Source organism: Anser brachyrhynchus (assembly GCF_964034855.1).
Source record: "Anser brachyrhynchus genome assembly, chromosome: 8".
Lineage (NCBI taxonomy): Eukaryota > Metazoa > Chordata > Aves > Anseriformes > Anatidae > Anser > Anser brachyrhynchus.
Window position 1 is genome coordinate 21,159,179 of NC_137702.1, and position 26,338 is coordinate 21,185,516.

At 41.8% G+C, this 26,338-nt stretch overlaps 1 protein-coding gene and 1 long non-coding RNA gene across 6 annotated transcripts in view; one reads left to right on the top strand and one right to left on the bottom strand.

Annotated features, from left to right (window-relative positions):
* LOC308199390 lies at positions 1 to 26,336 on the bottom strand. The gene is made up of 4 exons (XR_013954597.1): positions 22,999 to 26,336; positions 16,603 to 16,671; positions 5,167 to 5,321; positions 1 to 4,031 (listed from the first exon to the last, which is right to left on the bottom strand). It is a non-coding gene; the product is annotated as an uncharacterized lncRNA (long non-coding RNA).
* RALGPS2 (Ral GEF with PH domain and SH3 binding motif 2) overlaps positions 1 to 26,338 on the top strand; it is a 144,452-nt gene that overhangs the window by 93 nt on the left and 118,021 nt on the right. For 2 of the 5 annotated variants that reach the window (XM_080603494.1, XM_080603500.1), the window contains exon 1: positions 22,306 to 22,473. The gene's annotated coding sequence lies outside the window, so the exon portion shown is untranslated. Of the gene's footprint in view, positions 1 to 16,950; positions 17,008 to 22,305; positions 22,474 to 26,338 lie in introns of those variants that run through there. The other 3 variants (XM_080603497.1, XM_080603498.1, XM_080603495.1) reach the window with 3 other exon arrangements.

The following is a 26,338-nucleotide window of genomic DNA, read 5'->3' on the forward strand; positions in this document are numbered from 1 at the left end:
GAGTGTGCTTCACGGGGGCTGGGGTGGGGGTTCTCCAACAGCGTGTGGTTGTTTGGGCTGAAATGTCAGACACCACCAGGACTTGGGATGAATTTGTGGTTAGGCAGTCATATAAAATCTTCGTTGTCTTTAAATGGCTACAGTATACCAGCCATAAAACTCAAACCTGAACGAGTGAAGGGAAAATAGCTGAAAGAAATGTATCAGGGTGAAGAATGTGTGTGTTAAATAATAAGTTTTCCTTGTTTCTCAGTTCAGCTTTTCTGTTGTAAATGATTCTGAGTGACAGCAGCAGATCCACAAGATGGGAGTTTGGATCAGACATAAGGGAAATAGGACTTGTTTTGAAACCAAATTCCCAGCAGATGGACAGGGCAGCAGGAGGGTGAAAGCAGTTGTCCAGATCACTTGGTGCTCATTAGTTGGTCTTTGTCCCGTCCCGCTTAGCTGGGCTCCGGCGCCCTGTTTTCCACCTGCAGCCAGGCTCCCCGTATCTCATTCTGATTTATCTTCTCAGTGTTTTGCTAAACGCCTGCTTTTCCCACAGCTGGATCGGACTAGAGCCTAGTCTCTTGAAATCTGGCCATGTGTACAATGGCAATTTAGGAGGTTTCTGGCCCCACTTGCCCTCACTGCCCCTCTTGTGGGTGGCTGATGCACTGCAAAGGCAGCCTGGTGGGTCTTCTGTCCTGTGGCTGCCACAGATCACCCCCTGGGCAAGCAGCTTATAACACCAGTGAGCTGAGCTTCCTGAGATGTGAATTCCCCTAGTGAGGAGCTCCATTTAATGATCCCTATTGGATTTATTTATGGTGGCTGAACATCTCTATGCCTCACAGCTCTGAGAGCAAAAACCTCTTCAGCAGATACAGCCAAATCCAGCAGGGGCCATGGCTTCAAGCTTTGGTACTACAAAGGTCTGATGGCATAACTGTGTCAGAAGAAGCTACAGGTGTAGATGTACCACTGTTGACCAGCACATGCTCTTGTTACCTCTATTCATGTTGTTCAGGCCACAAAAAGACATTTACATTGCAAACAGCTGTGACTATGGAAGAACATACTGCCCACTTGAGGCTTGTTATTGCTCTTCACATGGAGGCTGCAGCCCCTTTCATTTGCAAGCAGAAGGTACTGCGCCCTAGCCCACTTTAGGCAATGTCCAGTGGAGTGATTTAAAGTGATGATGAAAACGTTTAGCAGCTTTGGTCAAAGAACATGAAAACACTCTCAGAATTTCCTTTGTGGGCCCAGCTGGGTAACTCACAGCTGGCAGACGCTCATGGACAATGGTGAGTCAGAAAATCTTCAGTCCACTCAGCCAAAAAAGCTAGATGAGGATGTCTCTCATTGGACTTGAGAGATGGGACAGTTCAGTCAGCAGAAAAGCTCTTTCTGTTGGTTCTGTTGCTAATAGGAAACCTTGCTGACATAGCTTTGCTAGTACAAGTATAGCTGTGAAGATACTGTGGCATGGAAATAACCCTTGTTTTCTCGTTTGAAATCATCCAGAACATTTACAAGATGCTTGAAATTTTCCTGTTACTCAGTAGTTCCCTGACACTCTCCATCACCAGTCTTACATCTGTGCTCATCTCATTCCTTCCTTCTTTCTAAACCCGTGTCAGGACCAGCACCCATGGTGCACCCCGTTCATTGAAGACTTCTATCTCTACCTGGCACCACTCTTGAATGCACTAACCAAAACAGAGAATCATCATAGAATCACCTAGGCTGGAAAAGACCTTCCAGATCATCAAGCCCAACCATCAACCTGACCTGTAGAGTCCCGTTACTAAGCCAGATCCCTGATTGCCGCATCCACACATCTCTTAAATACTTCCAGTGATGGGGGCTCCCCCACTGCTCTGGGCAGCCTGTTCCAGTGCTTGTCCACCCTCTGTGTGAAGAAACTTCCTAATGTTCGATCTGCACCTCCCCTGGCACACCCTGAGGCCATTTCCTCACATCCTATCACTTGTCACTGGAGAAAGGAGACCAATTAGCTATGGTGGCTACCCTATCAGACACTTTGGATTTTGGTCCATATTTCCCCTGTAATTTCTGTGCTCTACCCTGGCTCTCTGCAAGTACAATTACACTAGACCAGTATAACATCTGATTAGCTCATGACATAAAACTCATCTGTGTAGTACAGCTTATTGATTGACAGTGGTAGAGGGATCTTCTGATATCATAAACATGCCTCAGATAGGAGGGTGGTGATGTGATTGTAGTCTTTGCATCTATTGCCTGTCCTATGTGATGATAAAAAGGGATAATTATTACACTCATTAATAATTTAGGAAGCTAAGCAACAGCACCTGGAAATTAGGTGTCAGCTTTGCAAGATTTCCACAGAATGAATAAGGACGAAAAATAGGTCAGGCAAAGTTATACTTTTGTCATTTTAGAGAGGGGAAGAAAGTATTTTTAGCAAGAAGAAAACGCTGTCTGTGCCTAGCTGTGCCACACAGGTAGGTACCCATAACAGATGAGCTTTATTACACGACTGCTCAGGGCCTGACCGATCGCCGACACTTTCCACAAACACGCTGCTGAGGTGTCCGCTGGTCTGTGTACCGGTGTTGGTAGTCTGCAGTGACACGCAGGGTCATCTTTGTCTTCTCCATTTGCTCGAGGGATATTGTAACTCCTCAGGGCTGTGTTCTGGCATGGATTTGCTTAGTTTCTGATAGTAATTTTCCAAAGCAAGGATCCTAAAACACTTCCTCAAAATTTATTTTTCCTTGCTTTCAGTACTGAAGAAAAAGAAACTACTTGAGGCATATACTCCCATACATACTCGTACTTTGTGAGACACAAAGGGCCTGTTAGCTCTACAGAAAGTTTGTGCTGATATACAATTGAATAGATCGTGACACACACAGCTTTAAAGAGTTGGAGTGCAGCACTTGCTTTGCCATCTATTCTGCTGTAGCTTTTATTACTGGAATATTTCTCTCTTTCAGTTCTTAATTCCCTCCTCTCCCTTTAGGCTGACAGTATGGACCGGAGGTCTTAAAAATTGCTTTCAGTGGAGGGTTATTATTGTTTATATTTAAGAATACTGTTTTAAAACCTGAGGCCAAGTTGAAAAGAAGAGTTGCAATGTCGGGTGCATGTGTTTGGTGTCTCGTGACAGTAATAACATTAAAAAGCAAAACTTCTGTTTATAAAAACATGTCATTAATATTCTAGCCAAAGAAAGACTGCTTTTAAAATTGAACACCTCTGTTCTTAAAATGCTCAATTCAGCATGTGCTGTATGCTCTTCAGCGTATAGCAGTAGAATGTGTGTATAGCGGGCAAATTAATTGGTCTGCCTTATGTGATATTTATTTTCCTGATTTTTCCAGAAGATCTTTGTTACTGTTCCTTTTGAGCTTTGTGGACAGTGGGACTGTTGTGGTCTGAAAAATAAGCCATCAAATTACATATTACCAAACCACTTATTAACAAGATAGAAGCTGCATGCCTTCCTCACTCTGCATTCATATCTACAAGAGCAGCACATCCATCTCTGGCAAAGTAGTTGGGAGCACCTCACAGGACACAGTAGACTCATATTCTGATGATCTGCATCAGTTTTACAGAGATCAGGGGTTGACAAGTCACATTTTTCATTCCAAAACATCCCAGTCATATGAAGTTTGTATGTATACTGAGTGAATAATTAGCCAAACAAAGCCTGGTGTTGGGAGTGGTACCAGTGCAGTAAGCTTTTATTCTTTAAATAAAAAGGGGATGGCACAATGACTGTGACTAGTTAGATCTCAAATACAAATGGAGTGTGGAGACAGACCATGTTAAGCAGGTAGGCCAACTCCTATTGTTCCGTCTTTTCCTTGTAGAGGAGGAGACATCTTTCCTGGGGTAGATGAGCGCATCACAGAGGGTTCTTTTTTTACCTCTGCTCCATTACCTATAACAGTACAATCCACAGCTCCATCAGGAGTTATTTTTCCATACTCCAATAAGCTTCAGCCATTTTATATTTCATTCTTGAGTTTGTCATACTGCTTTGTGTTCTGGAAAGATACAATAGTATTGAGTCATATTGCTAAAAAAAAAAAAATCTTTTTCCTGCAGCTTTTGGATTTTACTATGGGGAAGTATAAGCCATTAGAAGGTCCTGTATTTCACAGCTGATATGTGCTTTTGCAGCTTCTTGACAGTTTTTCTGAACAGTAGGAAGCATTCTTCTGAAATGCCTTTTTTAAGTTTCTAGAAAGGGAGTTGTGGGGTGCAAATTTTAGTTTCTCACCAGTATTCTTTATTGGCCCCATGAATTAGCACTCAGTACTGGATGGCTTTATTGTAGTGGTACTGTGAACATTTTTACTACGTTTTATTACAGGAACTGTACAGTTTATTCATCCAGTAAATATCAATATTGTCTCAATGACACCTCATTTTAGCATTTGATCAACTTCATCCCTTAGATTAATTTTCTGTGCTAACAGGGTTTGCATAAATACACTGGTACCTGTGTTAATTACCTTCTGAATGCATTGCAGACTATTAAGCACTTAATCAAATTCCTTAGGATTATCTTCTTGCATCCTCTTTTGTAGACAGGTTTGTATACCAGTTCAATCATTTTTATCTAGGGAATGCTTTTTAACCCAAGCACATATGGGACTTTTTGTTCTGCTGTTACAAATCCTGTGGAGGTACATCTGCTCTTAGGAGTGTGCCTTGCCACATGCTCACATTTGAAAGAGCGTTAGGCCTTTTTTTTTAATTTTAAAGTAGGCCCCCCAGTAATATTTTTATATCCTTGATGTAATTACTCCACATTCCATTTCAGTAGCTATACTTCAGTTCATTTCTGTTCATTTATTTACATAGCTAAAAAGCAATTTTTTTGCTCTTCTACTTTGTAAACATTTTAAATACCCTACAAAAATGTTATGTACCATAAATAGAGCATTTTCTGACTGTATGCTCATGCATTTGTTTTGGTCTTAAATTCCTTTCCAATTTGTTGTGAGTGCAATGCATTACTGCAAATTGCTTGCTTTTGGCAGGCATGACACTGAGTCCCTTGTCCTGATCCCTTTCCTTGTGCTACGATCTTTTTTACATCTGCTGCAAGTTAAACTTTTCCCTCTATTTAGCTACCCATACGTTCTGCCTTCATATCTTGGTATGTGTTTTTACCTAGAAACACCGTAGCTCCCTTAGTTCTTGTTAAATACTGCTGTATGAAATTGCTGCAGCCACCGAATGTGCACTATTTGTAGCAGTGCTCAGCTTGCCTGTGTTCCTTGCCTCAGTTGCAGTCACAGTTTGTCCTCAAGTCTGTGTGGCAGCATCTGTGTCAAAAAGAAATGTAGCATTGTATGATGTCTTTCAGGACACATGGTACTTTAAGCACCTCTAGCAACTTTAATTTATGTTAAGAAAGGTGAAAAAGTGAATAGTTATAAGATATTAATATGTAAGGAACATAAATTATGCTTTTAAAATAGTGATACTAAAAAATGCCCAGTAAACAAGAAAATAGTACTGAAGTATTATCCATCTTACAGCCTCATCACTTCTAGATAACCCATCTCATCAAATTCCTCTCTCATCTCTCCTACGATATTTTTTGGGTTGTTCTCTTTCTCACATAAAGGGCATGCAGCCAGCAGTTTAGGCCTCGAACATGAGGGAGGTGACTTCAGGCATTATCTCAGGTTGGATAAACAAGTGTGCTTTGTTTACGTGTTCAAAAATGTAAAAAATCAGCAAGTAGTTAATGACAAATTGTTCATTTCACTTCACATCAGTGAACAGATAATTCCTCTGTACAAACACAGACATTATTTAGTTTATGCAGCTTTTGTATGAAATTACATTTATCTCCTATAAGCAATGGGCCCAGATTAGAATGCATAGCAAACACAGAACTAGCCAAACAAAAATCCTTTTTTGCAAATCAAAAATCCATTTTGTTCCTTGAGCCTCTGCACATCTTCTGAGGCTATTTGTAATTGCACTTGCATAGCAGAGTTAAAAAGGGACTAATAGGATCCTGTGGGTTAAGGGCTAATCTTGCTGTGTTATGATTCTGTATTTCCATCTTCAATTTTTTTATCTACTTTTTGTTTAAAACCTTTATAGTTTATTTTTCAGAAAAGACTTATGCAATTAAGAAATCCTTGTGCTTCTAACAGAGATTATCCCCTGTCAGAAGCTGTCAGACCCACCACCTGCCATGATTTTGAGCCAAGCAGTGATGGACAAAACTCCAGGCAAGACTACTTCTGGATCAGGCTTAGGGATGCTTTGTTGTTTTTCTGTCTTTATGGATCCCAGCTATTTGAACCTAAACTTTATGAAGCTTTTATTTGATTTAAATATACAGGAGAAATTAGATAGAGCAACTTTTTGTTACTATTATTCATGAATTGCACTTACTTTTCTCTGTAATAAGAAAGCAATCATTGAAATCTGGGTTAATCCAAACTGGGAAACTCACAGGAGTGACCCACATAGTATAAAATCCACTCTGTTCCCTTCTTGCTAGGTTAAACATGGTGTTGTCCCAGTTGTCTGGATTCTTCAAGAACTGAACAGATCCTCGGAAATCTCTAAGAGTCAGTTACCTCTGAAACCTGAGCTAGATGAAGCGCTCAGAGACTGGAAGAAAAAATGTAGGGAATTCCTTCTAAATCTGAGCTGTTAGCCATGTTAACAGTTGGAGTAAGCAAGGGTACAAGACTTCAGATGTGCGCTTGCTTGGTAAAACAGCAAGGAGTATGGGTCCTTACTGTTGCATGACTTTAGGATATTTGTATTCCTCTTCCCTGATGACATTTTGTGGCAATCCTGGCAAATTTTGTAGCTTCACAAAACAAAAGCTGCAGTCTGTCAAAGGCGTATGCTGCGTTTTTCTGTTAGGTAACACTAAAATAAGAAGCCAGAGGTTGTTGGCTGTTTTTACAGGGAGGTTTGGTAGTCTTAATAGCCGCGTCCTGACCCTGCCGGAGTCACATAGCTGGGCTTGCACTCTGTTAAGCACAGGTCTGGGCATGCATTTAAGCCCAGGCTCGCCTCCAAAGCTTGGTGTTTACACATGAGCCTGTGCTCAGGAATAAAGCTTTGTCTGATCTTTTAAACACTAGCACAGCACTTTAGCACAGGCTGGTGCTGTCATTCCTGTGCCAGTCATAAGTGGAGTCACATTGCTTTCCAGACCGCAGCAGATATCCCAGCCTTGGTTCTTTGTCATCGTGTGTAGATGTTTCCCGTTTGCAGCCAGGCTAGCAGCTAGCCACCTGGAAAGGCGAGCGGTGGGAACTGGAGCTTGGCAGGGGTAACCCTGCCCTGAGACCCCCAGCACTGCAGGACAACACCCAGCGGTTCAAAACCATGTGGCTGTAAAAGGATTTCCCAGGTGTCAGAGAGCCCTGGAAAGGGTACAGACATGTAGAAAGCTGGGAATTACCTTATTTCTCCCCCAACACAGGGAAGGGCAGGCAGAGAAAAGGGCATGGCTGGAGTGCTGCTGCATTCTGCAGATCCCCTGGGCCTGCTGCAGCTAAAACAGCTGTGATTTGCTCCTGGGGTCCAATCTGCTGTCTGCTGCACAGGGAATCAAGTTATGCTGGCGGGGCTCTCCGCCCTCTGCGGGGATGGACTGGGCACTGTGGCAGTCCTGTGGGGTGAGCCTGGGGGCGTCCAAACAGGCACACCAAGCAGCCACTGGACTTTGCTGTGCTTGGGTCTTAGCAGCAAGGCGCTGCGATGCCCAGGTGTTCTGAGGCAGAAAATCCCTCCTCAGTGCCCAGCCTGCTTCTCTGAGCAGGGAGGGGGAGGCTGGAGGGAGGGACAGCATGATGGGCTGCCCATGGAAATGCTGCGTCAAATTTGAGATGTACCAATTTGGGTTGACCCGTTTAACGAACAAGCTCAAAAACTAGCAACTCTTATGGAACCAGAAAATTAATTGGGTCAGCACAATGATTATGAGTGATCTGTGAGACGGTTTTGTTTAGAGTCCAAGTACTCTCTGCATTTATTTTCTGGCAAATGATTATGCATTGTCCTGGATAATCCTTTGTTTTTTATTTGAGTGTTTCAAGTATATCTGCCTCCCTTATTTGTACCACCCCAACCCTAGTTGCAAATAAAGCTGATAAAAATAACATGTTGGTGACAGCTTACAGAGTGAACTGCAAGTGGTGGTGTGTGTGTATGTCCATGTGTGTCTTCCAGAAGTGCCACAGCACATACCATACGAGTGCTGCTTATATGAATGTACTTGCAATGTACTGAGAGGAGGATGCAACGATTAATGTTAATTTTTGTCTAGAAGTGTTGCAATAAAAAAATCAGGTAAGTAATGGAGTGTTAAATGTGGCATGCTCCAAAGACTAAAGAACATGCACTACTACATTTGCAATATTTTCTAGTCAAGGTTAAGCATAAGAATCACACTTACAGTAATAATTTCCTGCATCTGTGCAAATGCTTTTAGCATACTCTAGGATAAGTAGGCTTCAGGAAAGTAATGCAAAATGTAGAATTTACAGAGCTGGTAATGTTCCAAGAATATCAAATGCTTATTGAGAAAATAAGTAAGAGTTTCTGTATATATTTGGGTAATCCCAAAAGGACTAATGGGGAATAGAATTCCTTCTAATCTAGATTCTATGGGCTTTGGGCTCCTAAAAAAATCATCTAGCTTTCCATGTCCCATTGCAATATATACTATGTTAGGTACAACGGAGAAATGTATTTCAGACAATCTTCTGCTCTGATGCACAGGATTTGCCACTTGTTCAGATATTTTATGCCTTGATCACTACTGATACTGCTCCAGATGCACACACTAGCAGAAGCATGAATGATACTCACTGAGAATGATTTCATGTGTTCTTTGGGAGGAGCTTTAATTTTTTAGTGATGAAAAATTACTGATCACACCTGAGGGTCATTTATAGACCTTTGTGGGCATTAACTAGATCAGTTTGCCTCTTCTATCTGGTTGTCTAGTATGTACGTGGAGCCAGTTGTGCTGTAACAGCAAAATCCCTGTTTGTGACTGAGGTGATCAGCAGAGTGGTTTCAGTGACTGCTTGGCTCTTCTGCTCTAAACACTCACCTCCTGTGCATCGGGACTGCTCTACACCATAATCATTTATTGGTTTTAACTATGGTTTTTTGTTTTGTTTTGTTTTTTCCTCTGTCAGACTCCTCTAACTGGAGATTTGTTTTCCAGTTTTGGTACGCAATAACGTCCTTAGCTACAATGATTGCATTAAGACTTGCATTTTTGAAACGTTCTGTATATTTGTATAGGAATGTGCAAGCAATTGAAAAGGTACATGAGCTGAGACAATTCAGAGTTGTATACATACATAAAAGCCAAAAGCTTAGAGTATATTTCTTGATTTTCATGTCTTGTGAAAGAGGCAGTTGAGAGAAGACCTCTGTAGTATCACATATTATGCTTTTTACTTGTTATATCTTCGGTATTATACTAAAAACCGTGGTTCAGAACCCCTGACCTACACACAGACACACACACAGACACACACACAGACACACACACACACACACACACACAAAAAGCATTAGCTGTTTGTCACAGTTAAAAATCTCATTGAAATGCTTGTATTGTGGGAATCCAAGGCCCTAACACAGCTGTGTTGAAAACAGCACAGTGAGTTTTTGAAAGACCTTCACTTGCAAAATCAGCATTCTTGTGACCTCTGAGGTCTGGCTGTTATTTAGTGAGTTGAAGTCAAGGCGTTTTTTATGTGTTCTTAAAGGTTTTTAAATAATATAGGATTGTGATCCTCAGTTTTGTCCCTCCTGTTCCTCTGTATTACAACAGAAGTTTTGGAGGACAGAATGCCCCGGGAGGGGAAGCCATCACCTGCTTCTAGCTGTTATCAGCCTAAATCCCATATGACTTGCTGTCACTGTTGAGGCTAGAAGCTCAGATTTTCTATCCAGGCACTTCAGTCTAAATGTTATTCACCTCACTTAATCACCAAATCACACAACCAAACTGCTGTTGTGTGGGTCAAGTAAAAAAACTTTTATTTATATGTTTTGTCTTTTTTTTTTTTTTTTTTCCTACTTTGAAGATCATAGCTTTATTTTCCTAACTGTCTGTTAGAAATAAGTTTCAAAATGCTTGCTGACATTTCAAGGAGCCTGATGTCCATGCTACGCCGATGCTGAGTTTCTATTTAATGTGAAATCCTGTGTAAACCCATTGTGACTTTGGTGGTTTAGTAAATCTGATACCTAGACAAAGCCTTATATTGTTTTTCCTACTGATGCCATTACCTGAGCTCATTGGGCCAGCCGACACAGAAAGGCAGCTCAGTGTCTCCCAGGCGAGGACCCTGATGTAACAGAGCAGCAAGTGAAGACGGTTCAAGGCAGTGAGCACTAAGCAATGCGACATGGCAGTGTATGTAACGCCAGGATATCCCGATGCAGTGCGAGTTGCTAGGCAGTGAGCTGACAGCCTGCTATCGCAAGCTCCTGACAAATGGCATGTTTCTTGACATGCTTTCTTGGGATGCAAAAAAAGCATCCATGTAAATAGACAGGGGCAGAGGGTTTTTTCCAGAAAGTTACTGCCTGATACAATTTCACTGTTTTTTCTTTTTCCCATCCCTTCATCTTTCAGTAAATTCCAGGGTTGATTCGTCTTTGACCAAACAGACAAAGGGAGCAAAAATAATAATTAAAAATCCTGTGGAAAATACTTTGAGATTGTAAATGGAGAAGAAAGGTGATTACAAGCTCTCTCCCATTTTTAATACTCCCCTCAAAATCTCGCTTTGCAAATTCAGGATACTTGGAAGCTCTGCAGATGTTGCAAGGAAGAGGGAGGAAAGCAGTAATGCTGCTTAGCATGATTCTTTTGCACCTTTTAATTGCCAGATGTAACCTAGATAGCAGGCGGCTGCTCAGTGAAGGATTTCTTCTACATCTATAGTTTCTCCCCACTTTGCATGAATGTGTAGGAGGGGGGATTAGTGCATAGCCATATGGGAGGGAGCTAACAGCAGTACAGTTTCTTACTGAGCCATGCTGCAGGAGTGGTAAAGACAGCGGAGGGAGCAGGAAATGGTGGAGGAGGGGAGAGGACTCCACTGACTCTTAATGGAAGTGATGCAGAATTCCCCCAAGACCTGAGGGGCTGAGGATTTGAAGGCTCTGACCCTTCTACATGCCTTGCAGACCCAAACTGGAGAGGCACTTTTCAGTAATTTATCAATGCAAGCTCCAGAATGTTTTTTCCTACTTTGTGGGATTTTCCACTGGACAAGAAGAAGAAGGATGTGCATTACTTAATGGGAAACCGAGAGGACAGTAGTCTGACATCTCTTCTGTAAATCAGCAGGCCGGATCACAGCTTTCTGTTCATAATATATGAAAGTTGGGGATCAGCAACTCCTAAAGACATAACGTCCCTCCTTCCTGGGTACCAATAGCCTGGAAGCTCCTGAAAGGTAGGGGAGGGGCAAGTGGCAGGGGAGGGAGCGGGTTGTGTGGGAGCAAGCCAGGACTTTATAATGTCCCTGGTTCCTTTTTCCAATCTCAAGTCCTCTGCTACAGTATTTCTTAGGCAGCTGCAGGCTTAATGACCTAGCATTCAAACAGTGACCTGTTTGCTTGGTAGTTTAAGAAAGCTGTCATTACATCAGCGTTCACGCTTATGCCCAGAACTTATACTGGATGTAAAAACCCCGACACCCAAATCATCCCCTGCTTTTCAGCTATAGAAGGAAATCTCAGTGACACAGTTCTTCAGATCGCCTCAGATCAGTGAGATGTCCCACTGAAATCTGGCATATCCTCTGGGATCTGTGGGAGTCAAGGACAGTTTTCCCCAGCAGGCTGCTTTTCCTGTCAGCTCCCTAGCCACATGGTCTTTCTCTGAGACACTACATGGGAACTATGCAGAAGAGATAATACGGTCCTCTGCCAATTAATTTTCCTGGCACGTTTCCATGGGCCTGAAGAGCAGAAAACATGTGCAGATGTAGGAGGCGAGATCTGGCCCTGTGTATTTTCCTGAAAAGCAAGCTCTACTCTGCACAGCTGTTGGTGGCTCTCTCCCTTTATATTTTTACTAACAAAACAGAAGTAGAAAATCATGTTTTTTTTAAGGATGTTTCTTATGCTATTATGCACGTCCTGTTATTGTTTTGCAAGTGTTGCCTGCTTTATCACACTGGCATTTTTATTCCTCTTATTCTTACAGGTCAGTAAACCAGCTAGTAAGTCTAATTGCCCTCATTCTGTTCTGCTGCTTTTGACAGATAAGAGCTGCAAACTGGGTAATATCCTGTCAGCGTACTTCAAACCTCCTGCCTTATAATCATCCATCCAACCTGCTGCCTTTTCTTATGGCTCATTGTGCAGCAATTGGTTTAAATACCTGGCTCTAGTTACTTAATAGAATAGAAGGAAACCATCAGAGGAAATGGATTAAATTGAAATGGAAAGGTCTTTAAAGATGTTTCCCACCTGTGTGAATCCAAACCACAAGCACTTAACTCAAATAGGATTCAACAATACAAAGGAGAAACAGAAGAACTTTTCTTAAGATCCTTTCTTAAGGTCCTTTTTCCAAACACACATTGACATAAACCTCACATATGCGTATTTGTTCCCTCTGTCACAAAACAAAATCAGTACAGTCTGACTTTTTAATAATATACTATAAATAACTGGTAGTAAAAAAACAAAGAACAGAACCAAGGACTGTTATTCTTGAGGACCTTCTCCGTCTCCAGCAGTAGCCTATATTTAATGCTTCAGCAGAAGGCAGTGTACCTGAACGTTATGCAAAATATATAAAGGAGAGAAATTTCTCCTGTCAGTGATCAGTTTATGCGGCAAAGCATCCCTGACACTAATGCTTGCAGTTGTTCTCTCTGTCAGCATGTTGTTATTATACATGCACGTCTAATCCTTAAAAATAAAAATCTTTTAAGCTATTTGTTTCGTTTGCTCAACTATTTGTCCTAGAGCACAGAGTTCCAGAGCCAAAGAAGTGGAACATTGCATTAACATGCACTTGGGGAGAGTTAATGCAAAATTCTATTGTCTTTTCATTTGGCAAGGTGTTTTCTCTTTCTCACACTTTGTGACAGGTAATGAGATGTGTTTCATTTGCTTCCCAGCTTCAGCTATGTGCGCCTGCTGTTTAGGGATGTAGTGAGGTTTCCTTTAGGATTCATACTGCCTGACCTCTCTTCCCAAGGGGTAAGATGAAAGTCTTCACACCCAGCTGCTGGTCTCAGCCTCAGTCAAGCTGGGAAGCTGCCATGGAAGCAGAGGAGCTTTGCTGCCATGCTGGCCTGCAGAAAGCAGAGCACAGCTGGACTGGGGAGAACAAGGCCTTGACTGGGGGAATTATGGTGGTATGGGCAGGCTGGGGAGTAAGTTTTCCTGAAGGCACACGTGCTGTCTCTTTCCACAGCTGGCCCACGATGCTGCTATAGGAGATCTGTAATACTGTATGCTGCTGAAAGCATTGTGCACTTTCTCATCTTTGGAGTGGAAACTGTCATGTGATGTATGTTTGCGTACCCTTGAGTGCATTGCCCTGCTGGTTTCACTGGGTGATGAAGATGACTATGCAGATGAGACATTTGTGTCTCATTCTCATTTGTAGATCAAAGCACTTGTATACACGAGTTTTAGTTTCTCTTGTTTTACAGTCTTCTTTTAGGGCATTGCTCTTGTGGTTCTTCTAGGTTCTTCCTAGTCCTCTTGCATCCACATATAACATATATCCTCTAACATGCACAATAGTATTTAAGGTAAGAATCTACTGCTGAAAGTACTGTTGTATTTTCAATGTTTTCTGTATCCAGTGTTTAGTTATACAGCACTAGTATTGTGTACCACTCTTATTGGACTGTGCCCATAATTGAGGTCCATTACATGCTTGATTTTAAGTCCATCTTCTAAAATCCCCCCCCCCCAATTCTGCATTTCATCATGCTGCTCATATCTCCATAAAAGCCACCTGGGATGCTCTTGATTTAGAAAGGATTTCCCAAATTCAGTTTGCTTGGATAGTGTGTAGAAGTCATGATTGCCCAGATATGAGAAATTTAGTAGTTTCCATCCCCGCAATGGCATCTCCTGTTCCTTCCTTCTTATTCCCCTATCATACAAACACACTCACCAAAGTAGTATGTGTGTCTTGGCTGTTCTCTGCAACCTCTCTTTTTCCTTGACATGATGTCTTGACCTGCACAGACAGCCCCAAACATCATCCCTTTACCCTGCTATTTCTAGCACCATTGGCTATTTGGTACCTGAATGCTCTCCAGGGTTCATGAATTATTAATCGTACGTGTAGTTATTTGGGAATCCCTAGTACAACATGCATTAATTTCTGGCAACCTTCTCCCTGAAAGGGAAATTTGGACCTTACCTTGTAAATTATCAGGCTCAAAGAATGGGGACTGTTACTTATGACAAGCAACAGTGTAATGAATAGTGTCTCTTATATGCCAACTATTAAAAAAATAAATGCAGTATGGGCAAAGCAAGCACATCAAACTTCATCTGCATTACCTTACTGCAGAATATTACATCATATTAAAAGTGTTAGTCCTAAGATGAGGTTACTAAGCTCAGTATCTCTATATGAGAATATCGGTTCTGGAAGCAAAATTTACAACGCTCCTTAGACACAAAGGAGGTTTCTACCTCAGGTGGTGAATTCCATCTGTGTGGGAGACAGAGGAGGCCAAGGTGAGACCTCAGAAAGAGTTCCTGTAAGAATTAAAGACTATTGTGGAACTTGCTAATTTCTCACTCAATTTTACCTTCTCTAGTGAAAACTAAAAGCATCTGTAGCTATATCTAAAAGACAAAGTGTAACAAAACAAGCTCTCCTTTACAGCTCTCCTCCAGGGAAAGAACAAGACAATAAATCTGTCAAATTTTAGTTGTTTGTAACGTGCTGAAGAGTGTTCAGATAGTGTGTTGGCAAAAGCAATGTAATAATAAACTGTAGTACGGAATAAAATACTCAAATTCTACATTACTTTAGACTAATTGTTGGCAAAGTATTTTCTCATGCAACTCTCAGAGGATGACTTAAAATGGATATTCAATTTTTTTGAACTTTAATATTCCTCTGAGTCCCAGGCACATGTCTTTTTCTGATATTAGGTGGCATAGAGCAGTAGCTGGAAAGAAGTTTAGGTGAACGCTGGCTAAAATACACCCATTGTATTTTGGAATTTGCTTGTTGAGTATACTTCAAAGCCTTTCCAGTGGATACAGGAAGGATCTCTTCAAAATTTCAAAAGTTCAGCAGCTGTCTCCAGCTGAGACAACTTTATAAACACTAGACCTTCCAGTCACAGTGCTCCATGTCAGATGATCTTTCTTATGAGACAGGCCTTGCCTCCATGGACACTGACTTATTTACTGTAAGAATATATTTATTGCTTTTTCCTCTCTCATTTAACAGAAGCTATTGTGATAAATTGCTAATGTGATTCTCAGCAGTGGTATTATAGGGCAGTGCAAGTGGCATGATTCTCTTTTCTGTATAAAGTGAAATTTTGAAAAATCTCAATATTTCCTGTAGCATTTATATTGATATGAAAATTGTTTCACAGCTTAAGACAGAATTTGAATCTAGAAACTCGGGTTGATTTCATATATGGGTCTCTCAGACATTTCTAGTAGAGAATATTGAAACCTTCAGATGTTTTTCTACATGTTGTTTTGTCTTTTTCTTTTAACATAAATTATCTTGAATAGTGTTTTCAAAGTCCTAACATTCAGCATTTCCTAGTTGTCCTGTGTCTGTAACTGAACTGAACTGATAATGTTTGAGACACACAGGAAAAAATAGAGTATCTAGAAAACAATTGAGAGTCTGAAACATTATTTCTACCTCTTTTGTTCAGCTCCAAATGAGGATCTAAAACTGTATTATAACCTGGCTTCCTAATTTTCATATAAGAGCATATCATCAGCATACTTAGGCCATCTAACTCCAGCTCCTGATGAGCCAGTTTACATGCAGTGCTGTTATCAAAGAGATACTATAACCTTACCCAATGTTATCAAAGAGCTTAGCAGCATATAAGCCCTCCAACACAACACATATAGGCTACGAAAGGTGATGTCTTTCTCCTCTACTTACCCCCAAAATATTCCCAAGAATGTTTATATAAATTCTTTTGAAAATACTGGCTATAAAACTATCTATTCTATTTTAGTATAATAACTTAAGCAATGGTATTTACTAAATTTAAAGCTGAACAGGTGGACCATCCACATCCTTCACAGAAAAGCTCTTCGCTAATGGATGGGAAAGTCTTCAATGGATTTACACCTATTTTTCGAGTAGACATTATACTCAAATATTTCCAGGCAAGGATTATTAGCTTTGGATGAAAAAGGATATTTTAGATTTTCTTTGCTGTGCATTATTTCTGAAAAGACATCACATTATTTAACAAGCAGTGCAAAAAAAATCCTGTTTTCCCATCTTTACAAGCAGTAGCAATTATAATTGCAGAGCATATCAGAAGCATAGTAAACCAGCCAAGAGTGCAAAGGCTAAGAAACATAAGTACTGAGTCCAGTTACCTCCTGTGAAGCTCAGGGAAATGAGGAGGTGAAATCCATAATTTCTTCCATAGAGGAAGAAGAAACAACCTAAAAAAAAAAAAAGAAAGAAAGAGATTTTGAGGATATTCATAAAGAAAGGACAAGTTCAATGTTTATATTTATGACAGTATCATCATTGCACTGCACAATAAGCAGTAAGAGTTGGATAGTGACTGATCCTTCACTGTCTGCTGTGAAGGATGGATGCAGAATAAAGAGCTTCCCTAATTTACATGACCCATGTGAGAACCAGGCAGGCTGTAGTTTTGCCCAGAAGGCAGGAGGACAAGATCTACTGAATTGTTGTTCTTGCTTCTCCTTGTACAGGAAAGAGAGAGCTACGTCCCTTTCCTTCCCCCTCCACCACGTCCAGGATGTGCAGAGGTAAGTAGGCAGCACTTCTCAAAGGAGTATCGTTTGCTAAGCTTCTCATGGTGCAACTAAAGAATTTGAGGAAGTTTCCTTCTTTTTGAAGTGGAACTGCTTTAATAACTGCTTTATTTGCCCACGTTGTAACCTCTTAATCATATTTTGACTGATTAACTAAATGACATTAACTTAATCTGCAGCTACTTTATTACTCTCTCTATTGAAACTACATTGAATCTGTGGGTGTGATGTCTCCTACTGTATGGTCAAATGTAAACGTTACCTAGAAATTTAAGTTAAGCATCTCACTAATAACATTTTGTATACAGAATCAATGGAGATCCAAGAGGGGCGTGGTTTCACTTTTTTTTTTTATAGTCAACGTTTTGGTATGAAATTTAAAAAGACTTTTTTTCTTCTCCAAATAGCTGTTTAATCACTGCTTGAGGCTGAAAAAAAGTGTGTTGGAGCAGATGGCAAGAACATAGGATTTAAGCAGGGGACAGATGTATCCATATTAGGGAGCCTGGAAGATAAATCTCTTGAAGTCTTGTGGCAGACATGATCATTACTTTGTTTACATAGATGAAATATGACTAGTTCCAATTAACAGTTGCTGTTGTCCATATTTGGGATCTTTCCCCTTCAGATGGTCATTAAAACCTGTTCTAAATCATCATGTTTGTGCTACTTCCATTCTGTGTATAAATCACGTAGGCATCCCAGCATCTCCATTCTTTACGGGAAACGTCTAGATAGATGTTTATACAACATAAAAACAATTGTGGGGGGATTTGCTTTCTCTTAAGCAGTTTGCAAGTACTGTCTCTAGTGACGTACTGTCTCCTGTGATGTACAGGGATGTTGGGAAAGCACAAAAAAAAGGACATCAGTATTCAGGTTCTGTGCTGCCAGTCCGTTCTTTGCCTCTTGCTCCCTCCCTAAAATTTCCAGGGACTATTGTCCCTGTCACAAATGGCTCCTCTTAGGACTCTAACATAAAGCAAGTTCCTAACTATTTTACATCTGGGTGTAAGAAGGCAACAGAGGAAAAAATATGTACTCTTCCTGTGGAAAAATCTGTAAGTTGCATGGGAGACAGTGAGGAAATAACATGTTATCTGTGTGCGGCTTTGTCACTGCTGAGATGTGGAAGAACCTTTGCTGACCCTGGGAAAAAAATGCTTTGCAGCTGCAAAGAGGAAGTCCTTTTAAAGTCTGCGTGTGTGTACATATATACACTTTATATATATGTATACACACGCACTTGGGTGAATTTAGAGGCAGCTGTTTGAATATACTCCTTAAAAAGCTGCAATCTTAAAAATGATAAAAATAACCAGAACCAGTTCAGAGTGATGTAATTGTGAGTCCAACTCATCCCTTCATTATTGCTCGAGCTGAGAAACAAGTAGATATGTATTCCTAGGAAGTGTTCTTACATTAATCACGATACTTTTAGGAGCAAATATTAGCACATCAGTTGAACGTATCGAATTAGAGCAGTTGGGAAGCATACATACACTCTTCAGTGAAAAATTCGTTGTAATGTTTTCTTCCTCCAATTGAAAACTCTAAACATCGGGTGCTTAGTGTCTATTTGAATCAGATTACTCTGGTACTGACATTTTTATCCATTAGAATATTTTTTTTTATGATTAGTTTCAAGTTTAACTGAACCAACTGGAAATTGCATTTTCGTATGATTGAAGCAGGAAGCTCATCCTCCTTACTGAAGGGTAGACGACAAGATGTGTGTATTATGTATTAAGCATAAACATCCTCCAAAAAGAAAGAGGAGGATGGTGATGGTCACAGTAATGTTACATTTATCCGGTTCTGACTCCTATTTTACCTACAACAAATGCAAGGATGCCAGAGAGAATGCCAGATCAAAAAAGCAGGAATACGTATGAGTTAAGTGTTGTAGACTACATAGTTTACTAGAACCCAGATACTAACTTGTACAATGTAAAGCACGGCATTTATAAAGTCAGTCTTGCATACGTAAGCACTCCCAACTCAGGAAGTAACAAAATTCAGGTGGCAGATACCTCAACAGCGCTTACGCATAGTGATGCAGACTTGAGCTATGACTGCACAGTTCCAAAAGAAAAACAAAACTATTTTATTCTTGTAAATTTTAGAGTAAATTTAGCAATATTTTCATTCTTTAGCATCTCTTGCCCTAAAGTACTATGTGAATTAAGTGCAGATAGACTCATGGAATGACTTAGCCAAAGAAAAATAATAAAAAATAGGATTTACGGGCTATATAAATAGTCTACTATATTGGAATATATAGAAATATTATATAAAATATATTGAAACACATAGAAAACATATTCTATTATTTTATTAATTCCTAATGGGAACTATATGCTTTAGCAATTACTTTGTTGGGACATCTCATGTCAAACTGAGTTTAACTAATGACTTTTTATGATAGTAGCCATACCTTAGAAGAACTTTACTTAGCACCAAGTAATTAATGAAGTGTTAACTAGGTGCCAAAATGTAAGCTATGCTCTTTTCAATCTTTAGTTACCAAAACAAGATTAAGAAGCATCTTTTCTGCAGCCAAGCTTCCTGAGTAACTAAATTCATTTGATTTTATATTAATGTATAGTTATAATCCCAGAGCTTTGCTTGCAGCAGGACATAGGCTAAAATCAAATACTATTTGATTTGCTATCAGTTATAATCAAATGCTTTTTCTCTCTTTTCCTTTTTTTTTTGAATAATTTATATTGCAATCTATACGAGTAAACCTGAATACATTTAAGTAACTTACATTACAGTTTTTTAATCTAAAATGCTTATGCTATCTTCTGTTAATGAACGTATAATAAACAGTCACTGTAATCTGCTGACATTTTTACAGACTGAGATTTTACTATAGCAAGTGCTTTAAATTGTAGTGTCAATGTTTCATTACAGGTGCTCCTGCAAACACAGTAAAGTTTGTATATGGAAGCATACACGTTTTATGTTGCCTAATGGAAAAATGTTTTTCACCTGTGAAATCAAAAATATACTGACAAATTTCCAACATCTCAGTTGGTAGATAATGTTAAGATGCCAACTGTTACTTCCAAAAGGAAATGTTTATATCCCACGTAGCGTGAGGGGTTTCTATTCACAGTGAAGTTAGTTACACTCATGCAGAGAAGCGTAACTTCTCTGTTGAGCAGCAGATTATATAAATAGTAATTGCTGATAAAAATTGGGATAAAAAGGCCGTAAAAATAACTTCCATGATCTATAGTTAATAATTATTCAAAAGAGTACCTATAAGCAGGAAGGATGAATAAGTAAATATCATTTCTAATTTTGTTCTCTGAGATGAAAGTGATGTCCTGCAGGCTGCAAAACTTTCAGCCTCATGCATTTGGAATGAACCCTGTTTGGTGGGGTTTGGCCATCTGCACACATTCCCTAACAGTTTGCCAGTCACAAGTGGCAGCGGTTTCCTGTTACTTTTGACAGCAGCTTTCTTCATTCTAATCAACTATTTTGCCACATACTTTCATCTAGTCATTTCCTCTCTTTCTGATGCTTCCTGTGATTTGAATATTTAACAGCACAGCTGCAATAGTCAACTAATAATGAATTTTAAATGGAATATTAAATATAATGGGGAAATATACTAAATATAATGGGGAAAATCTGCACCTATAAAATAATAAAGAACATCAGCTATACATAATGGGCAACTGAATTTTGGAAGGTGGTATCTTGGAAAAGACTGAGGAATCATAGAGGACTCTGCAACTAACTAAACATGGGTCTTTAATGTAAAAATGGCATTTCAGCACTTAGGTGGAACTGGGCATTCTGGTTCCACTGTCAAATTTATCTTTAATAAAAAATCTATTATTCCTCTCGTCACTTCTCCTTATCACTCATTCCTTAAAATCCTTTTTGATATGAAATGATAGCATGACAGCCAATGTTTTGCCTGTTTTTCTCCATTTCATATCTGGGCACATTGTTTGCATGACTCTGTTCGTATACTCAGGAGAGATTGCTACCGAACTATTGTTTAAGATGTCTGCATATTTCTTTAGCTATTATTACCTTTATTTTAGTTGTATGTGTTCTGTTGTATTGATGATTATTTATCAGTAGTGCATTTGTCACTGTATTGACCTCCTACACAGTTGGGTCACCCTGAATATCTTTTCAATCCACCCTCACACTTGTGAGTAATCTCGCATCCTCTACAAGTGTTGTCTCCTTCTGCACAGCCCTTTTCCTAGATTATTTGTAAGGGTGTTTAAAACATACATCCCATCACAAAATTTTAAAAACACCTTATGGTTTGGGCTTTTCACCATACTTATGAATGACCATTTGTTCTCCTGTTTCAATCCTGTTTCATCTGTCTCAGTTTGTGGTCCATGACATTGCTCTTTTTTTTTTTTTTCCTCACAACCCACTATATAGATTTTTTTTTTGGAAGCATTTAATGAAAGAGTTGTGAAGTGTCTTTCACAATTTGTGTCTCCAGGCTCCCTATATCTGCCTATAACTACTCCTAAGAAGCTTGTTTCATGAGACAAAATAGTCTGTCTCCGGCTTTAGAGAAGGAGAATAGCTTAGGGAAAATTTACCTTTGAAGGAGATTAGTTTAGGAAAAATTTACCTTTGAAGGAGAATAGCTTAGGGAAAAATTACCTTTGCTTCCCCTTTCTGAGGTGTTTTTGTTATTATTTCAGTATCCTCCTGGAATCTTATTTTATTTCTGTGTTAGACGTTGTGGTTCCAAATCTGGTAAAACATCCATTCCATTCACCGAAATACCAGTCGGTGGTAGACCAAATTTTGTGGATGGGTGGCATTTGGCATCTTATTTTCCTTTCATGTATCCTGGTTCAAAACGAGTTTGACGCTATGCTGCCGTCGCTCCTCCATCCCTCAGGGACGCGAAGGGGGCAGTCAGGGCCTGGATTCCATGACAGGATGAAAACGGGGCAACGGCCGGCCGAACGCATTGTTCGGGGATTGTTTGGGAAGCAGTGTGTGTGTGAACACTGGCTGTTAATTGCTGTAATAAGTTTCCAGCCGCCTGCGGGGCCGGGCGGGGGGCTGGCAGCAGTCGGCTCCCCTCACAGCGAGACCCCCCCCGTTGCTATGGCAACCCGCGCGCGGCGCCCGGCCGTTGGGAGGTGGTTGAGGCGGGGGCTCGCGCCCGGCCCGGCCCAGCCGTTGAGGGCGGCGCGTGCGCCGCCACCGCCCCGGTAGGCCGAGGAGGCGGGGCGGGAGGGCTCGGCGCGCATGCGCGGTTCGAAGCGGCGGGGCGCCCCCCCCCCCCCCTCCTCCCTCCCTCCCTCCCTCCGCCTCCTCCCGCCCCGGTGTGAGGGCGAGGGCGGGCGGCGGGGCCCCCGCGCGGAGCCGGCGCAGGCGGCAGCAGAGTGGAGCCCGCAGCCGGACGTGTTCCCCTCGTCCCGTCCCGTCCCGTCCCGTCCCCGCTCGCAGGTGAGGCACGGCACGGCGGGGAGGAGGAGGAGGAGGAGGAGGGGGCCGGGCAGCCGGCGCCCGCCTCCGCGGGGAGCCGCGGCGGGGCTCATTGTCCGGCTCCAGGGAGGAGGAGGAGAAAAAGGCGGCTTTCCCCCGGCGGGCGGCGCGGCGGGCCCGGCAGCTCCGCCGGCCGGGGATTGGAGGCGCTCCGTCCCCTCCCAGATCCGGGGAGGGTCCCGGCCCCCTCTCCGCTGCGCCCCGGCTCCGCGCGGTGCTGGGAGCCCCGAGCCCTGCCCGCCGCCTGCCTCCCCTCGGGGAACGGGCGCGGACACACACACACGGACAGACAGACAGACAGACAGACACACGGACAGACAGACAGACAGACACGCGGCCAGGCGCCCTCCCCCGCGGGCCGGGGGCGGCGGGGCCCCCTCCCCTGTCAGCGGCTGTGGGGCGGCGGCCTCGCCGCAAGATGGAGGGCTGTGGGGCGGGGGGGGCGAGCCCGGCCGGCTCTCCCCTCTCTTTCTTTATTACCGTTACCTTCTTTCTCTCTCTCGATACCCGCAGGTCGTGGCCTGGGTCTTGGGGGGAGTTGCGGTGACGTGAGGGGTCCGGGGTGCTCGCACAGAGCCAGGCCGGCCCGAGCACGGTACCCCCCAGCAGGCAGGCGGCACCTTCACGCAGCAGAGACAGGGAGATGCTGTTTATCTGACAGCAGAAACGTTTGGCGCCGGCCTTTCCTGGCAGCAGATGCTGGAAAAGCGATGATATGTTTTAAACCGAGATGAGTGATGATGATAGGTAATAGTTTCAAGCACCTGTGTGTTTAACGGTAGTTACCGCCTGGTGAAATTCTGCGCATGGGTTTGTTTATTTGAGACATCGCCGTGCTGACAAAAGGTGCCTTTGTAAAGGTCTTTTTTTTTTTTTTTTTCATTTTCACCACCACTTCTATTGCTGTGCTAAACCAAGGGCCTTTGCTATTGCATATGGAAGAGATGGGGACTTTTCCAAATGGGATAGGTGCATAAACAGTCACTTGATGTTTTGTGGATCTATGTCTTCTGAATTTCTTTCAAGACTGGGAATTGCCATAGTACGCACCACATTTTTTTTCTTATAATTTTCTGCCTCTGCATCAGGCTTGATTTTAGTAATATTCTCTTGGTGTTTTGTTTCTAAACAAAACAGACACCAGTACTATATTTCTATTCACATGAGAAGTGGTTTGCAACCTTTTTAATATACAGACCTATTGTGATTTTTAGTGGTTGGTCACGTTTCACCTGGCAGGCTTGCAACTCAACAGGATTTAAAAAAAAAATCTTTTTTAGGTCTCAGCAGTCCTATAGAAATAAAACATGGACCATAGATTGAAAACTACTGATGCACTTATATTATCTTCATGCAAATGGTCTAATTCTTGGTCATCTTAAGAAAACATCAGATACAGAACAGCAAGCAGTAGAATAAGCTTTCTCTGAATGTCTGTTTTTTCCTCTATCACTGCAAGATTTAGACCATGATACGATAGTCTTAGGACTTCCATGGGCGCCTCTGCATGTGCTGGTTTGGGTCCTGCTTCCATAAACTGATACACTCCACACAGGTGCCAAAACTGTTGGAATGAATAGATACCAGCAAGTGCATGGTGGAGGAAAGTACAGAAGTTGATTATTGCTTGTGGTCTTAGCAGTGCTTCTGGCTACTATGAGAAATACTTCACTTTTCTGGGATAAATATTTACATTTGATTTATGTGTATTTTCTTAGGGAAATGTCTTGCAGAAGCAGAATTACTGCTTTGTACAGCCTCTGCACATCCCTGCATGTGGGCTGCCTGCAGTCTTCCTGAGAAGTTTGCTAAGCTAGGTCGCTTGAATTGAAAGAGTGCCCTCTGGTGACATCTGTATTTAGAGTTTGGAGTGTATGTAAAGAAACACTCCTGCTAGTCTGGACTTAAATATTCTTCCCAGCAAGGCTGGCACTTTATTCTGCACAGAAATGCTAGTGTGGCATGTCTGAGGCAGGGGGAGAGCAGTTGTCTGCGAATGCACGTGGAAGATGTACAGCAGTTGCTTGGAGTCTGTTGGCCCCCTTGTGAAATACTCATAACTCGTAATTTATTTTGCCTGGATGTTGAGGAGCTGTGTTTGATTCCTCCCTCAGTTAGTGGAGGAAAAACAAACAAACACGCTCTTCACGAGGTTTTCCTGTTTACTGTCAGTTTTTTTCCTATAAAAATTGCCTTTGTTCAGAATTTTTGGGGAGATCTTTTCTGTTCCACACTGGACTTGCCGGTGACCATGTAGATCAAAAATCCCTGTTTAGATATTTTTTTTGATCTTGGTGCAGCACAGCACCAGTGACCAAACATGAAGCTACAGGATGAACTTCTTAGCTTCAGCTAATTGTGTAAACTTTGATTTTAAACTCTTAAGACAGACTGAAGACTCCAGGAAAGCTAATGATCTACGTGTGCTAATGTTCTGCTTGACATACGTTTGAATATTAAAAGATTTGCATTGATAAAGACATGCCTCCATCTTAGTTTCTTCCTTATTTTCTTTTCATTGAGATTAGGGATTTATCTTTTCCTTTATACTTCCCTGGAGCTGAGTCATTTGGGCTCCTCCTTTCATTCAATAAATAAAGCTGAGCTGAAACCTGCTTGAAGGGTGGGGAGTGTAGTTGCATTTTGTCTAACTGTAAGACATCAAAGGCATGGTGTATTTCTGGTTTGAGTGTTGTTTTACAGCTCTTGGAAGGGGTAATGTTACAACAGATATTTAAAAATACTTTTTTAAAGTAAGAGGGCATTCATATTAATACCTTTACATTTAGATACCTGGAACTGCTGCAGTAGAAATCGTCCCTTAATATGTGTGCGTGGCTAGTATTTCTTGCACAATGAGAGCTTTGTGGGATCCACGTTTTGTTCATTTATGAACTCACCACCTCAGAAGAGCGCTGAAGCGAGACTTTAGTGTTACCATTGGGTATTTGAAGTAGGGGTTCCGTACGCTTAGGTCGCCGGGACGTGCAGATGTGTGGCTGCAACTCTTTTCTGGTACCGAGATCCTTAAGGGCCCTGCAGGACTCCGGGGGAACTGGCGTTAGAACCCCTCCCGTGGGCAAGCTGGTATCACCCTGTGTACTGCCAAGCAGAAAGGACATCTGGAGTCGGGTGAGGGTGGCTCAAAGCTCCTGAAGGGGAGGACACGCTCGGCAGCATGGCACCTTCTGAACATCAGAGCTGCTTGCCGTGACTCTTAGGTTGGCGTGGTGTAAGCGGGAGTCATTGAACCTGCTTGCTGGCTGAGCACAGCCGAGGGAGGGAGGGACTGCCTCCTGTCCCGTGTTTTCACTTTATAGGGGAGTTTAACGAGAAAAACCAACCCGTGAATTGAACCTTAGAGTACAACAGAAAATACGGTGAAATCTAGAGGGCCAGGGGTGAATACTTTGAAATAGAGTTTTCCTCAGTTGCATTTGGAGGTTTGTCGTGTTCGAGTGCAGTCATAGCTGGTCTTATCAAAGTTTCTTCAGGGCTTCCAGGTGGATTGTAGGCTGTCATACAGCACAAATGGTGTCTTCCTGGAGCCCATGGAGATCTCTTGAGAACGCTCTCAAAATCCTTGCTATACTATCTTTATTGTAAGTGCAGTTTTTCTGTGGCCATAACCTCATATAGGTTAGGATAGCCTCCGTGCTTCCTCTGTGCCTTTCCATGAGGACAGGATTCCTTTCTGCTTCTCACGTCCGTGTTGCCTTGCAGTCCCAACTACAAGAGTGACTGCACGGGTAAAACTGCAGGGCAGCAATGCTGGGAAGAAGAAGCTGTGCGCCTTGCAGACCCTGGCAGCTTTGCATTTATTTCT